Genomic DNA, 16,618 nt, shown 5'->3' on the forward strand with positions numbered 1-16,618 from the left:
CGCTGGTCCTACTGGACCAATTCCAAAACTTTTTGTAGGATACCTATTTGTCATTTAGAAGCAAAATATGTAAAGATAGGGCCTAGGTTTTTGAAGTTATCTGTTACATTTTGAATCCCATACACTCCATCTAGCTAACATTTTTTCAAAAGCAAAGTGCTTCATTCAACTCTTTTTTTGCAGTGACCAATTAATATTAGTAAAGCCTGGTTCACACGGGACGATTTTAAAATTGTCGGCCGATTTTCCAATCCTGAGAGACCCCACACACGGCGATAAAAAATCACGGGTCTAACAGTTTTGGTCGTACAGTGTGTGGTGCGCAGCACACGGCAAAATTAACACATCACACACGAACCGATTTGACTCCCGAGCATTCCCAGGTCAGAGGGGAAATCTCGCAAAATTCCTCGAGATCAAACGTGACTTCAGAGTAAACAATCATGGCGGACGAAGAGGATGCAGTGGCGATAATTTGTAGTTTGTTTTTAACCGAAAAAAAACCTTATCAAAAGAAAAGGCGATGGTGAAAGAAGTGGAGACAACGCGAGCATGGACTATACTTGCTATACTTATCTCCGACGTCCACAGGACTTTCTGGTGCGCGATGCCGCCGGCTGTTTTGATTTTGTTTCCCGGCGCTTTCCTCGCCGCCTCGTCACCTCGCTTTCTGATTGGCTACACGCCACAGTCCACAGGCTGCGTGCTCGTTTGTCCCCGGGGGACACCACACACGAGGAGAAATCGGGCCAAAACAATCCAACATGTTGGATATCCCCGATTTGAGATCGGTGCAGTCCCGACGTCCTTTCGAGCAGACGAGATCAGTCTTAACACACCACACACAGCAGGAATATCTGATTATTATTATTATTATTATTAATTATTATTTTACGATAATCGGAGCATCCTTAAGATTGTCGGAAGGGGTGAATCGGGGCTAAAATCGGCCTAATTATCCTGCGTGTGAACCAGGCTTTATGCTTTAAAGTATTGTCCTACGCCACGCAGTAACACTTATGATTTAAGAAGTAGTCAAGTTTAAATAATTTAAAATAAATAAATAAAATAAATTCACTGTTAACACGGTTGCCTGTTTGTAGACAAAAAGATAAGTTAATATACAGTAGGCTAAATGTTTATTGTATATGTAATAAATGTATAATGCAGTACAAGTTTTTATAATTTTTAATGTGCAGTTTAATTTTCTTTAATGTTTCTAGAGCTTCAGGCACAATTAGCCAGTCCTGTGGCTCAGACTTTCGATAAAGAGGTATTTCTCCTGCCAGACCATATATCTTTAAATGTGCCACAGCGTACCTGCAAAGCTTGGCTTTTTGAAAATTAGGTCTGCATGATTAATCTAATCGCAGTCGCGACGTCACTCGACATTATGTGCAATTACATAACCGCAAAAATTGTGTGATTTAATTAAACAAAAAGGTGTGCTGTGTGTGGGACACTCTAGTCTCCATAGATATAGAACAATAGATATGACATGTAATTCATACTTGCCATTCCAGGATGGAACCACTTGGTGGCCATCTTACCAGGGTTAAGTTTTAGAATTGCTTCAATTGGAATCAATGAGGAAAGAGGCTCATATTGTCTTTATAATCCTTATATTTTTCTACCAATACATCAATAGTGGTTTTAATTCAAAGTAATGACTGTACGACAACTGTGCCTTTCTAGAAAGAAACAAAAAATAGAGATTTGGGTGGAATTTTGATTGATATAGCTCCAAGAGAACAAGTAATTTGTTCAATTATAAAGATAATCTCATAATTTTGCATTTATACTGCAGATAATAATTTTATTTTTTCAATTTTGCCTGAACTTAATATGTAAAAACTGTCTTTGGTATTCTGAATGGCTAATATACATTAAACAATATTTTTTAACGTAGAAATCCTAAACAGATTCAGTATTATGGTCTATAGAGCGGTAGTTACAATAAGACACGAGAGAAACATCCAACTGTAATTTATTAATACATTTATTTATGTGTGTAGATTTTATCTCAACTATAAGACCACATTTCCCATCAACCCCACTACTTCCTGTTTAGCGTTTGTTTTCTTACTGTCAACCGGCCGGCATGGAGTTAGTTTTGACGATGAGTGGAGTAGCTGAAGAGCCTCACTAGCTTCAATGAGTTTTTGTTGATAAAGACTATAATGACTTCACCAGAACTGCTGATGGACTTGTCGCAATTTTCATTGCGCTAACGTTATGGAAATTACATTTACGATAGTAATGCGGAGACTTTGCTGCTGAAGTAGGAATCCTTTCTGGATTCTAGTTACTTTACCTAATCAAGACATGGATTATTATGTTTTAATTTGCTTTACTGAAAGGAAAATCGTGTAAAGGCATGAGGTAAGTTGACAACAATAGATGTTAATATATGATGAGTGACAGCAGGATTCAACATGGCTAATGTTTGAGGAGCTAACGTTAGCTGGTGAAAATGTAACGTTAAGTGCGGCTGGTCGGTTAGGGCTCCGTGTTGCTGGATGTGGCTAATGTTGATTTGTGTAACGTAACTTTACTCTATGTGTAACGTTACATTTTAACGTACCGTTAGCTTGCTGGATTTGTCTTGAGATATTATAAAATGAGATTTAGGAGTAAAGAAGAGTACTTGTCGTTAACTTTAATTTAACTGAAAACTTAACACAGATTGAGTGAAATCAGCCGCAGCAGTCAATGTAGGGGTAATATTAACGACGTGTTAAAAAAAAAACTGTTATAACGTTACTAAATGTCTTATTTGAGGTCAAAAATCAATCAACTAAAAAAAAAAAATCAATCAACTAAAACAATGTTTGCTGTTCATAAATGCTGTTAGGAGCTAGCTAGCAATCACCAATAACTGACATCTCAGCCGGTCCGTTAACAGTTGCTAAGTAACGTAACTAGCTAGCTAGCTAGTTCACCAACTTTTCTGTATTTATAGTTAAAAAAAAGAAGAGAAAAAATACATTATCTACTCCTACTGACATGTGGAAAGTGATGCCAGCCTCCTGGGTCTCTACGGTCCTTCTGGTAAAGCAGTTAGGTGCTGCACAGCTGACAACCATACTTGCTGCCATAGGTGACAATTGTAAACAGTACCCTAGTAAGATGGCGGACAGTTATGCCATTTGTTATGACGTCATGTCATATCTATTGTTCTATATCTATGCTAGTCTCTGTGTGCACTGCAGTCTCCACGTTGTTACACTGCTGCTTGCTCTGATGCCATTTAAATGCCATTTACCATAAGTATCAGTATACAGGGGCACTATAATTTTAGTGTTGGCTGATTTGACCATGGAAATCCAAGAGAGCTGTTTCGGAAGCACACGGGAGACATTACCTCCAGCACCGATGCTCTTCAAAAACAGATTAAGCCACTGTGTCTTGAGAAGCTTGTTTTAATGTTCACTGTTAATTCACTTGACATCGTCTTTGCCATCTCTTTTTCCCTATTGCTTTTCCCCCACACAGCCACACTCGTACACTAAGTTACCACTCGCTCTCCTTGCTTGACCACTCACACACTGACGTCACTAACTCAACGCACCTGCCATTCTCGCTCTCACTTAAGCTACCCACATAATAACGTCCACAGAGGATATGACCAATTAGTCTCCGTTTAGGCAGTAGTGCATGTGTCGTGTATGGTCACTTGAGTATCAAAAGTTTTATTTTATATCTTTTACTTTAAGAAGAGGTTGTACAAAATATATTTTGTAACTTAATCACTAGTTATTATATTACACCCATCTTAAAATACATTGTTATAAGGGCATACAAAATGTATTATTTTAATGAGAATTTGTATTTTTCTTATTTATTCTATTTATTTCATTTGTACTGTAGAGCAAAGACTAGTGATGCTGCAGCAAGAGCAGCGTGCAGGTTTTCCCTTTTTTACAAGTCTGATATTTTCCAACACACTTGCACAGAAGAATTGTTGGATGTACAATTTCTTTTTCAACAGGTTTCACTTTTGAGCACAGCAAAATGTAAATGATACCATTATATCGCACTGTTGTCAATCACAATGCAATATTACTTTTTCTCGGATTTGTGCAGCCCTTTTGAAAATGGACATATAAAACCTGCTTTGGAATTTGGTTGTGACTCTTCAAATCGATTCTGGCAAAGTAATGCAGGCAATAATGGCAGCCTTCCAGCCAATTCTAGAGGGATGCAGGTAAGCTTTTGATCTGTTTTCTCACAATTCTAACCTGTTTAATCCTTTTTTTTTTTTTTATATTTTTGCAATAATATCATATACTGTACTATGAAAGGGGAATTCAAATAATTGTAAAAAAATGTTCCCCTTTTGCTACTTATTTCTACAAGCTTGGATATGTAACAAAATGCACATTTGTTTTTACTTTTGTCAATACATTGCTGTTGTAAATATCTGGTAACAATTTCTTTAAAGTTATATTGACTAACTGCACAACTTGATCGAATGTAAATTTCCATGTGCACAAAAAGTATGTATTGAAAGTTAAATCTTTCCATGTACTCTATTGTAGTAAAAGGTTTGATATACAGTGTGCTTTTTTATTCCCTCAGGTCACAAATCTTGATGTCATACCACAAGCAACAGAGGCAGACTTTAAGTGAAGGCCTTTTGAAAAACTTTCATCAGAAGTCCATTTACTTCAGGCCTGATAAGGTCATTTAAGTGAGGAAAACAAATCTGTAAGTAGTGCATGAAGATTTCATGAAACGCATATGACTGGCAATGGCAATACTGTTTTTTACACTGTACTACAAACAAGCAATAGTAATAAAGACTTGCTATGTTGTTTCATTTTTAGTATAGTGTATTTGATCCATACATTTCATTGTATTTATCTGCTTCAATTGATAATCATGTTCTGATGGAGACAGTAGCCATGAAGAGAGCCATGATTTAGCTCAAATATCAAACGGTGCAAAATATGGTAAATATTTTTATACATGCTTGTTGTGTATAGCAACATTGTCAGAAAAATATAAAACTTTTCTTGTTTAGGCCTTTTTGTGTTGGTTAAATCCATATGTATTTTCTTTAAATAATTAGCCTCTTATTTCTTGAGCTTCACAGAAGAGTGAAAAAAGGATAGAGAAGGAGTGCAGCAGGCTTTGGTTCGGAAATCACTTTACAGTCAGTTGTTGTCTTCTTGTCATTCACAATAGGTCAAGTAATGTCGCCTAATTGCGATTTCTTCCAGAAACTTCCACATATCTTCCTGTTGCAGCCTCTGAGGCAATTTTGGGCACCGGTTGCGACGTAAACGGTAGTAACGAGACTGAATATGAAAGAAAATTTCGGTGCCTGACTTTTTTTTACCGCCCCCTGGTGTTCCGGCGTCAACTTGCATGACGTCAGTGCTGCTACTCAGCACACTTGTTGATCAGAACTGATAGTGAGAGGATCAATGAAGATGCCAAAGGCAAAAAGCTCCAAGGTTTGGCTGCATTTCACGTCTAAGGATGCAGACGCTGCGACATGCCTTAAACCAATGTCATGCAAGGGAGGTAACACATTGAATTTGATGAAACATCTGGCGACACATGGAGTTTATTTAAAAGCCGAACAACGCACCATGTTTGATAACCTAAATGACGCAAGGCCAAGCACTTCAACAGCAGCAGCCAGTGTCGGCCTCGCCGGATAAATTTAAGAGACCCAGTCCTGCCAGTGTGGTGGTGGACATCACAGATGATGATGATGACAGCAGCCGTTCCTCTTCGGGTAAGTCTAGTAATTTAATGCCAACTGCAAATCTTGCATATCAAGTAGGCTAGCAAACACCGTTGCCATTCAACAGCGTGTGTGACAACTTGTGCTATGTCCTATACTTCCACTCAGTGTCCACTGACTTTGTGCTTAATGTGAAATGTTAAAAGTCGTGTATGTATGTATGCAAAGTGTTTTAACAAAGTTTCAACACTAAATTTAGAAGGCGCAATTATAACTAGAACTGCAAGCAGTTATGACGGGGCCCAAGCCACCCACGCCAGTCGCCCCCGACGCCCCGGGGGAGCGCGCGAAAGCGGAACCCGAAGCCGGGCGGCGGGGAGGCAAACGTCGCGAAACATCGAGAGGCGCGAGCCGCGACGCCTGCGGTACGTCGCCGTCGCAAACGTAGCGGTCGACGGTTCATCTCCAAGCGTGTACGGACCGCCTTTAAGAATTCTCTACAACAAACAAACTTCTTAACCCCCCTGACCGCGGGACACAGCTGAGAGAAATGAGAGAGTGACCGAGAGGGTGGAGGGGGGAGGCAGGTGTGGTGGTTGAAGGAGCGGGGGAGGTGGTCAAGTTGTTGTAAACGACGTCACAGGCGCCGATTTATGTTTTCCTCCGTGGGTGCTTCGTGGGAAATTAAGCATCGATGCCACCGACGTAACCGATCACGCTACGACGGACGCTCCACTTAGCACCAACTGCAATGTTTAATTGCACGGTATCGCCGCCTACGAATGGTGTAGATTTTGGATTGAAAAAGTGAGAGAAAAGAGTTGCATTTGTCCACTGTGAAGGTTGTAGAAACTTTGTCAGGTGGGTTAAGATGTTTGTTTTATTGTAAAAAACCAAAGGAGCACGCAAAAGTAAAAACCAAAACCTAACGGTAAGAGGCAAACGTCAGTAAATATTGAGAAGTGTGAGCTGCAAGGTCTGTGGTACATTTCCATTGCAAATATCCCATTACAATTGAGTAAAAGGGCCAAAACATGTATACGTTGATTATAGCGCCCCCTAATGGCCGATCTTCGCCAAATTTGGTAATGAGCCTCGGAGCCGCATGCCGAACGAGCACCACAAGTTTCGTGTTGATTGCATGTACTGTGGCAGAGATATTGCAATTGCAAATTCCCCATTCAAATGCATTGAGTTATTGGCCAACACAAATAAAGGTTGCTTATAGCGCCCCCTGAAGGCCGATCTTCGCCAAATTTGGTACAGAGCATCAGAGTGGCATCTTGAACAATGCCCTGAAGGTTCTTGCTGATAACATTTAATTTGGCCGAGATATGATATGATACGTGTGCGGTAGCTAGCTATGCAAATTTGTTTGGTCGTCAAATGTGCATACTTTAACGTAGCAAAATTCCTTGAGTACCTTTATGGTCAGGTCCATCTGGAGATGCTACCTATTAGGTTTCGAGCTGATCCGTCGCACGGCCTAGGACGAGTTCGTAAAAGTTGGTTTTGCATATTGCGCGATTTTGCGAAAAAGATTTTCAGCAAAAATGGGCGTGGCCTATATCATGTGATTCAGCTTGATTCAAGGAACACGTGGATGTATGGTTTTCTAATGTGCGATGTGTAATGTGGGAGATAAAGGCAAAAAACCATTATAGCGCCACCTAGTGGTCCACATGTGTAATGTTTGGTAGGTGTGGTCCATGACCCATTGTCTATCTACCCTGTAAATTTAAAGTTGTTCACATTAGTGTAAGTGGTGAATCTAGACTTGGGTCCCATAGGCCACGCCCACTTTGACCCCTCAGTACCCCACTCTAGACATTGCCTCAGAAGTGTCCCTAGATGGTGCCCATCAAATTTTGTAAAAATCAGATGAGCCGTTCATGAGATATAAACTTTTTGTACTTGTAGCGCCCCCTAGTGACCAATCTTTGTAAAACGCGTGGGGCACCTCCAGAGGGTCATGGCAAACAAGAATCTAAAGTTTGGCGTTGATAGCCTTTATTTTGGCCGAGATATGGCAAAGTTGGTGTTTTCATAGTTAGCTACACAAATTTGTTCGTGCGTAATATGCGCAATTTTTGTCCTATCAAAATTCTTTTCATTAACCTTTTGTTAGGTCGGTCTGGAGATGCTACGGTCCAAGTTTCGTGCAGATCGGTCGCACGGTCTAGGAGGAGTTCGAAAAAGTAGGTTTTTGATAAATTGCGATTTTTCACGCATAAAAGTCTAGGCGGAAATGGGCGTGGCCTATATCACGTGATTCAGGTGGATCCAGGGAACGCGTGGATGTATGAGTTTTGAATGTAGGGTGTACGGTGTGGGAGTTATAGGGAGTTATAGAGCCAAAATGCGGTTTTTCTGCTATAGCGCCACCTAGTGGTGGAAGTGGGTCAATTTTTGTGCCTGAGGTCCTTGCGGTGATTCAGACCATTCCTGAAAATGGCAACCCCCCACCATGTACGGTTTAGGCTGTAGTCGGAGTTTTAGGCGGAGAAGAATAATAATAACTAGAACTGCAAGCAGTTATGACGGGGCCCAAGCCACCCACGCCAGTCGCCCCCGACGCCCGGGGGAGCGCGCGAAAGCGGAACCCGAAGCCGGGCGGAGGGGAGGCGAACGTCGCTAAACGTCGAGAGGCGCGAGCCACGACGTCTGCGGTGCGTCGCCGTCGCAAAAGTAGCGGTCGACTGTTCACCTCCACGCGTGTACGGACCGCCTTTAAGAATTCTCTACAACAAACAAACTTCTTAACCCCCCTGACCGCGGGACACAGCTGAGAGAAATGAGAGAGTGACCGAGAGGGTGGAGGGGGGAGGCAGGTGTGGTGGTTGAAGGAGCGGGGGAGGTGGTCAAGTTGTTGTAAACGACGTCACAGGCGCCGATTTATGTTTTCCTCCGTGGGTGCTTCGTGGGAAATTAAGCATCGATGCCACCGACGTAACCGATCACGCTACGACGGACGCTCCACTTAGCACCAACTGCAATGTTTAATTGCACGGTATCGCCGCCTACGAATGGTGTAGATTTTGGATTGAAAAAGTGAGAGAAAAGAGTTGCATTTGTCCACTGTGAAGGTTGTAGAAACTTTGTCAGGTGGGTTAAGAGTTTGTTTTATTGTAAAAAACCAAAGGAGCACGCAAAAGTAAAAACCAAAACCTAACGGTAAGAGGCAAACGTCAGTAAATATTGAGAAGTGTGAGCTGCAAGGTCTGTGGTACATTTCCATTGCAAATATCCCATTACAATTGAGTAAAAGGGCCAAAACATGTATACGTTGATTATAGCGCCCCCTAATGGCCGATCTTCGCCAAATTTGGTAATGAGCCTCGGAGCCGCATGCCGAACGAGCACCACAAGTTTCGTGTTGATTGCATGTACTGTGGCAGAGATATTGCAATTGCAAATTCCCCATTCAAATGCATTGAGTTATTGGCCAACACAAATAAAGGTTGCTTATAGCGCCCCCTGAAGGCCGATCTTCGCCAAATTTGGTACAGAGCATCAGAGTGGCATCTTGAACAATGCCCTGAAGGTTCTTGCTGATAACATTTAATTTGGCCGAGATATGATATGATACGTGTGCGGTAGCTAGCTATGCAAATTTGTTTGGTCGTCAAATGCGCATACTTTAACGTAGCAAAATTCCTTGAGTACCTTTATGGTCAGGTCCATCTGGAGATGCTACCTATTAGGTTTCGAGCTGATCCGTCGCACGGCCTAGGACGAGTTCGTAAAAGTTGGTTTTGCATATTGCGCGATTTTGCGAAAAAGATTTTCAGCAAAAATGGGCGTGGCCTATATCATGTGATTCAGCTTGATTCAAGGAACACGTGGATGTATGGTTTTCTAATGTGCGATGTGTAATGTGGGAGATAAAGGCAAAAAACCATTATAGCGCCACCTAGTGGTCCACATGTGTAATGTTTGGTAGGTGTGGTCCATGACCCATTGTCTATCTACCCTGTAAATTTAAAGTTGTTCACATTAGTGTAAGTGGTGAATCTAGACTTGGGTCCCATAGGCCACGCCCACTTTGACCCCTCAGTACCCCACTCTAGACATTGCCTCAGAAGTGTCCCTAGATGGTGCCCATCAAATTTTGTAAAAATCAGATGAGCCGTTCATGAGATATAAACTTTTTGTACTTGTAGCGCCCCCTAGTGACCAATCTTTGTAAAACGCGTGGGGCACCTCCAGAGGGTCATGGCAAACAAGAATCTAAAGTTTGGCGTTGATAGCCTTTATTTTGGCCGAGATATGGCAAAGTTGGTGTTTTCATAGTTAGCTACACAAATTTGTTCGTGCGTAATATGCGCAATTTTTGTCCTATCAAAATTCTTTTCATTAACCTTTTGTTAGGTCGGTCTGGAGATGCTACGGTCCAAGTTTCGTGCAGATCGGTCGCACGGTCTAGGAGGAGTTCGAAAAAGTAGGTTTTTGATAAATTGCGATTTTTCACGCATAAAAGTCTAGGCGGAAATGGGCGTGGCCTATATCACGTGATTCAGGTGGATCCAGGGAACGCGTGGATGTATGAGTTTTGAATGTAGGGTGTACGGTGTGGGAGTTATAGGGAGTTATAGAGCCAAAATGCGGTTTTTTCTGCTATAGCGCCACCTAGTGGTGGAAGTGGGTCAATTTTTGTGCCTGAGGTCCTTGCGGTGATTCAGACCATTCCTGAAAATGGCAACCCCCCACCATGTACGGTTTAGGCTGTAGTCGGAGTTTTAGGCGGAGAAGAATAATAATAATAACTAGAACTGCAAGCAGTTATGACGGGGCCCAAGCCACCCACGCCAGTCGCCCCCGACGCCCGGGGGAGCGCGCGAAAGCGGAACCCGAAGCCGGGCGGAGGGGAGGCGAACGTCGCTAAACGTCGAGAGGCGCGAGCCACGACGTCTGCGGTGCGTCGCCGTCGCAAAAGTAGCGGTCGACTGTTCACCTCCACGCGTGTACGGACCGCCTTTAAGAATTCTCTACAACAAACAAACTTCTTAACCCCCCTGACCGCGGGACACAGCTGAGAGAAATGAGAGAGTGACCGAGAGGGTGGAGGGGGGAGGCAGGTGTGGTGGTTGAAGGAGCGGGGGAGGTGGTCAAGTTGTTGTAAACGACGTCACAGGCGCCGATTTATGTTTTCCTCCGTGGGTGCTTCGTGGGAAATTAAGCATCGATGCCACCGACGTAACCGATCACGCTACGACGGACGCTCCACTTAGCACCAACTGCAATGTTTAATTGCACGGTATCGCCGCCTACGAATGGTGTAGATTTTGGATTGAAAAAGTGAGAGAAAAGAGTTGCATTTGTCCACTGTGAAGGTTGTAGAAACTTTGTCAGGTGGGTTAAGATGTTTGTTTTATTGTAAAAAACCAAAGGAGCACGCAAAAGTAAAAACCAAAACCTAACGGTAAGAGGCAAACGTCAGTAAATATTGAGAAGTGTGAGCTGCAAGGTCTGTGGTACATTTCCATTGCAAATATCCCATTACAATTGAGTAAAAGGGCCAAAACATGTATACGTTGATTATAGCGCCCCCTAATGGCCGATCTTCGCCAAATTTGGTAATGAGCCTCGGAGCCGCATGCCGAACGAGCACCACAAGTTTCGTGTTGATTGCATGTACTGTGGCAGAGATATTGCAATTGCAAATTCCCCATTCAAATGCATTGAGTTATTGGCCAACACAAATAAAGGTTGCTTATAGCGCCCCCTGAAGGCCGATCTTCGCCAAATTTGGTACAGAGCATCAGAGTGGCATCTTGAACAATGCCCTGAAGGTTCTTGCTGATAACATTTAATTTGGCCGAGATATGATATGATACGTGTGCGGTAGCTAGCTATGCAAATTTGTTTGGTCGTCAAATGCGCATACTTTAACGTAGCAAAATTCCTTGAGTACCTTTATGGTCAGGTCCATCTGGAGATGCTACCTATTAGGTTTCGAGCTGATCCGTCGCACGGCCTAGGACGAGTTCGTAAAAGTTGGTTTTGCATATTGCGCGATTTTGCGAAAAAGATTTTCAGCAAAAATGGGCGTGGCCTATATCATGTGATTCAGCTTGATTCAAGGAACACGTGGATGTATGGTTTTCTAATGTGCGATGTGTAATGTGGGAGATAAAGGCAAAAAACCATTATAGCGCCACCTAGTGGTCCACATGTGTAATGTTTGGTAGGTGTGGTCCATGACCCATTGTCTATCTACCCTGTAAATTTAAAGTTGTTCACATTAGTGTAAGTGGTGAATCTAGACTTGGGTCCCATAGGCCACGCCCACTTTGACCCCTCAGTACCCCACTCTAGACATTGCCTCAGAAGTGTCCCTAGATGGTGCCCATCAAATTTTGTAAAAATCAGATGAGCCGTTCATGAGATATAAACTTTTTGTACTTGTAGCGCCCCCTAGTGACCAATCTTTGTAAAACGCGTGGGGCACCTCCAGAGGGTCATGGCAAACAAGAATCTAAAGTTTGGCGTTGATAGCCTTTATTTTGGCCGAGATATGGCAAAGTTGGTGTTTTCATAGTTAGCTACACAAATTTGTTCGTGCGTAATATGCGCAATTTTTGTCCTATCAAAATTCTTTTCATTAACCTTTTGTTAGGTCGGTCTGGAGATGCTACGGTCCAAGTTTCGTGCAGATCGGTCGCACGGTCTAGGAGGAGTTCGAAAAAGTAGGTTTTTGATAAATTGCGATTTTTCACGCATAAAAGTCTAGGCGGAAATGGGCGTGGCCTATATCACGTGATTCAGGTGGATCCAGGGAACGCGTGGATGTATGAGTTTTGAATGTAGGGTGTACGGTGTGGGAGTTATAGGGAGTTATAGAGCCAAAATGCGGTTTTTCTGCTATAGCGCCACCTAGTGGTGGAAGTGGGTCAATTTTTGTGCCTGAGGTCCTTGCGGTGATTCAGACCATTCCTGAAAATGGCAACCCCCCACCATGTACGGTTTAGGCTGTAGTCGGAGTTTTAGGCGGAGAAGAATAATAATAAACTAGAACTGCAAGCAGTTATGACGGGGCCCAAGCCACCCACGCCAGTCGCCCCCGACGCCCGGGGGAGCGCGCGGAAGCGGAACCCGAAGCCGGGCGGCGGGGAGGCTAACGCGCGAAACGTCGAGAGGCGCGAGCCGCGACGCCTGCGGAGCGTCGCCGTCGCAAACGTAGCGGTCGACGGTTCACCTCCAAGCGTGTACGGACCGCCTTTAAGAATGCTCTACAACAAACAACCTTCTTAACCCCCCCTGACCGAGGGAGACAGCGAGAGAAATGAGAGAGTGACCGAGAGGGTGGAGGGGGGAGGCAGGCGTGGTGGTTGAAGGAGCGGGGGAGGCGGTCAAGTTGTTGTAAATGGCGTCACAGGCGCCGATTTATGTTTTCCTCCGTGGGTGCTTCGTGGGAAATTAAGCATCGATGCCACCGACGTAACCGATCACGCTACGACAGGTGCTCCACTTAGCACCAATTGCAATGTTTAATTGCACGGTATCGCCGCCTATGAATGGTGTTGATATTGGATTTAAAAAGTGAGAGAAAAGAGTTGCATTTGTCCACTGTGAAGGTTGTAGAAACTTTGTCAGGTGGGTTAAGAAGTTTGTTTATTGTAAAAAACCAAAGGAGCACACAAAAGTAAAAACAAAAACCTAACGGTATGAGGCAAACTTCAGTAAATATTAAGAAGTGTGAGCTGCAAGGTCTGTGGTATATTTCCATTGCAAATATCCCATTAAAATTGAGTAAAAGGGCCAAAACTGGTCTACGTTGATTATAGCGCCCCCTAATGGCCGATCTTCGCCAAATTTGGTACTGAGCCTCAGAGCCCCATGCCGAACGAGCACCACAGGTTTCGCGTTGATTGTATGTACTGTGGCAGAGATATTGCATATGCAAAGTTCCCATTCAAATGCATTGAGTTATTGGCCAACACAAATAAAGGTTGCTTATAGCGCCCCCTGAAGGCCGATCTTCGCCAAATTTGGTACAGAGCATCAGAGTGGCATCTTGAACAATGACCTGAAGTTTCTTGCTGATAACATTTAATTTGGCCGAGATATGATATGATACGTGTGCGGTAGCTAGCTATGCAAATTTGTTTGGTCGTCAAATGCGCATACTTTAACGTAGCAAAATTCCTTGGGTAACTTTTGGTCAGGTCCATCTGGAGATGCTACCTACCAGGTTTCGAGCTGATCCGTCGCACGGCCTAGGACGAGTTCGTAAAAGTTGGTTTTGCACATTGCGCGATTTTGCGAAAAAGATTTTAAGCAAAAATGGGCGTGGCCTATATCATGTGATTCAGCTTGATTCAAGGAACACGTGGATGTATGGTTTTCTAATGTGCGATGTGTAATGTGGGAGATAAAGGCAAAAAACCATTATAGCGCCACCTAGTGGTCCACATGTGTAATGTTTGGTAGGTGTGGTCCATGACCCATTGTCTATCTACCCTGTAAATTTAAAGTTGTTCACATTAGTGTAAGTGGTGAATCTAGACTTGGGTCCCATAGGCCACGCCCACTTTGACCCCTCAGTACCCCACTCTAGACATGGCCTCAGAAGTGTCCCTAGATGGTGCCCATCAAATTTTGTAAAAATCAGATGAGCCGTTCATGAGATATAAACTTTTTGTACTTGTAGCGCCCCCTAGTGACCAATCTTTGTAAAACGCGTGGGGCACCTCCAGAGGGTCATGGCAAACAAGAATCTAAAGTTTGGCGTTGATAGCCTTTATTTTGGCCGAGATATGGCAAAGTTGGTGTTTTCATAGTTAGCTACACAAATTTGTTCGTGCGTAATATGCGCAATTTTTGTCCTATCAAAATTCTTTTCATTAACCTTTTGTTAGGTCGGTCTGGAGATGCTACGGTCCAAGTTTCGTGCAGATCGGTCGCACGGTCTAGGAGGAGTTCGAAAAAGTAGGTTTTTGATAAATTGCGATTTTTCACGCATAAAAGTCTAGGCGGAAATGGGCGTGGCCTATATCACGTGATTCAGGTGGATCCAGGGAACGCGTGGATGTATGAGTTTTGAATGTAGGGTGTACGGTGTGGGAGTTATAGGGAGTTATAGAGCCAAAATGCGGTTTTTCTGCTATAGCGCCACCTAGTGGTGGAAGTGGGTCAATTTTTGTGCCTGAGGTCCTTGCGGTGATTCAGACCATTCCTGAAAATGGCAACCCCCCACCATGTACGGTTTAGGCTGTAGTCGGAGTTTTAGGCGGAGAAGAATAATATATAATAACTAGAACTGCAAGCAGTTATGACGGGGCCCAAGCCACCCACGCCAGTCGCCCCCGACGCCCGGGGGAGCGCGCGAAAGCGGAACCCGAAGCCGGGCGGAGGGGAGGCGAACGTCGCTAAACGTCGAGAGGCGCGAGCCACGACGTCTGCGGTGCGTCGCCGTCGCAAAAGTAGCGGTCGACTGTTCACCTCCACGCGTGTACGGACCGCCTTTAAGAATTCTCTACAACAAACAAACTTCTTAACCCCCCTGACCGCGGGACACAGCTGAGAGAAATGAGAGAGTGACCGAGAGGGTGGAGGGGGGAGGCAGGTGTGGTGGTTGAAGGAGCGGGGGAGGTGGTCAAGTTGTTGTAAACGACGTCACAGGCGCCGATTTATGTTTTCCTCCGTGGGTGCTTCGTGGGAAATTAAGCATCGATGCCACCGACGTAACCGATCACGCTACGACGGACGCTCCACTTAGCACCAACTGCAATGTTTAATTGCACGGTATCGCCGCCTACGAATGGTGTAGATTTTGGATTGAAAAAGTGAGAGAAAAGAGTTGCATTTGTCCACTGTGAAGGTTGTAGAAACTTTGTCAGGTGGGTTAAGATGTTTGTTTTATTGTAAAAAACCAAAGGAGCACGCAAAAGTAAAAACCAAAACCTAACGGTAAGAGGCAAACGTCAGTAAATATTGAGAAGTGTGAGCTGCAAGGTCTGTGGTACATTTCCATTGCAAATATCCCATTACAATTGAGTAAAAGGGCCAAAACATGTATACGTTGATTATAGCGCCCCCTAATGGCCGATCTTCGCCAAATTTGGTAATGAGCCTCGGAGCCGCATGCCGAACGAGCACCACAAGTTTCGTGTTGATTGCATGTACTGTGGCAGAGATATTGCAATTGCAAATTCCCCATTCAAATGCATTGAGTTATTGGCCAACACAAATAAAGGTTGCTTATAGCGCCCCCTGAAGGCCGATCTTCGCCAAATTTGGTACAGAGCATCAGAGTGGCATCTTGAACAATGCCCTGAAGGTTCTTGCTGATAACATTTAATTTGGCCGAGATATGATATGATACGTGTGCGGTAGCTAGCTATGCAAATTTGTTTGGTCGTCAAATGCGCATACTTTAACGTAGCAAAATTCCTTGGGTAACTTTTGGTCAGGTCCATCTGGAGATGCTACCTATTAGGTTTCGAGCTGATCCGTCGCACGGCCTAGGACGAGTTCGTAAAAGTTGGTTTTGCATATTGCGCGATTTTGCGAAAAAGATTTTCACCAAAAATGGGCGTGGCCTATATCATGTGATTCAGCTTGATTCAAGGAACACGTGGATGTATGGTTTTCTAATGTGCGATGTGTAATGTGGGAGATAAAGGCAAAAAAACCATTATAGCGCCACCTAGTGGTCCACATGTGTAATGTTTGGTAGGTGTGGTCCATGACCCATTGTCTATCTACCCTGTAAATTTAAAGTTGTTCACATTAGTGTAAGTGGTGAATCTAGACTTGGGTCCCATAGGCCACGCCCACTTTGACCCCTCAGTACCCCACTCTAGACATTGCCTCAGAAGTGTCCCTAGATGGTGCCCATCAAATTTTGTAAAAATCAGATGAGCCGTTCATGAGATATAAACCTTTTGTACTTGTAGCGCCCCCTAGTGACCAATC

At 43.8% G+C, this 16,618-nt stretch overlaps 1 pseudogene; it reads left to right on the forward strand.

Annotated features, from left to right (window-relative positions):
* The first annotated feature begins 5,616 nt into the window (after positions 1–5,616).
* LOC116067138 overlaps positions 5,617–16,618 on the forward strand; it is a 46,642-nt pseudogene continuing 35,640 nt past the window's right edge.

Source organism: Sander lucioperca, chromosome 23, assembly GCF_008315115.2.
Source record: "Sander lucioperca isolate FBNREF2018 chromosome 23, SLUC_FBN_1.2, whole genome shotgun sequence".
NCBI lineage: Eukaryota > Metazoa > Chordata > Actinopteri > Perciformes > Percidae > Sander > Sander lucioperca.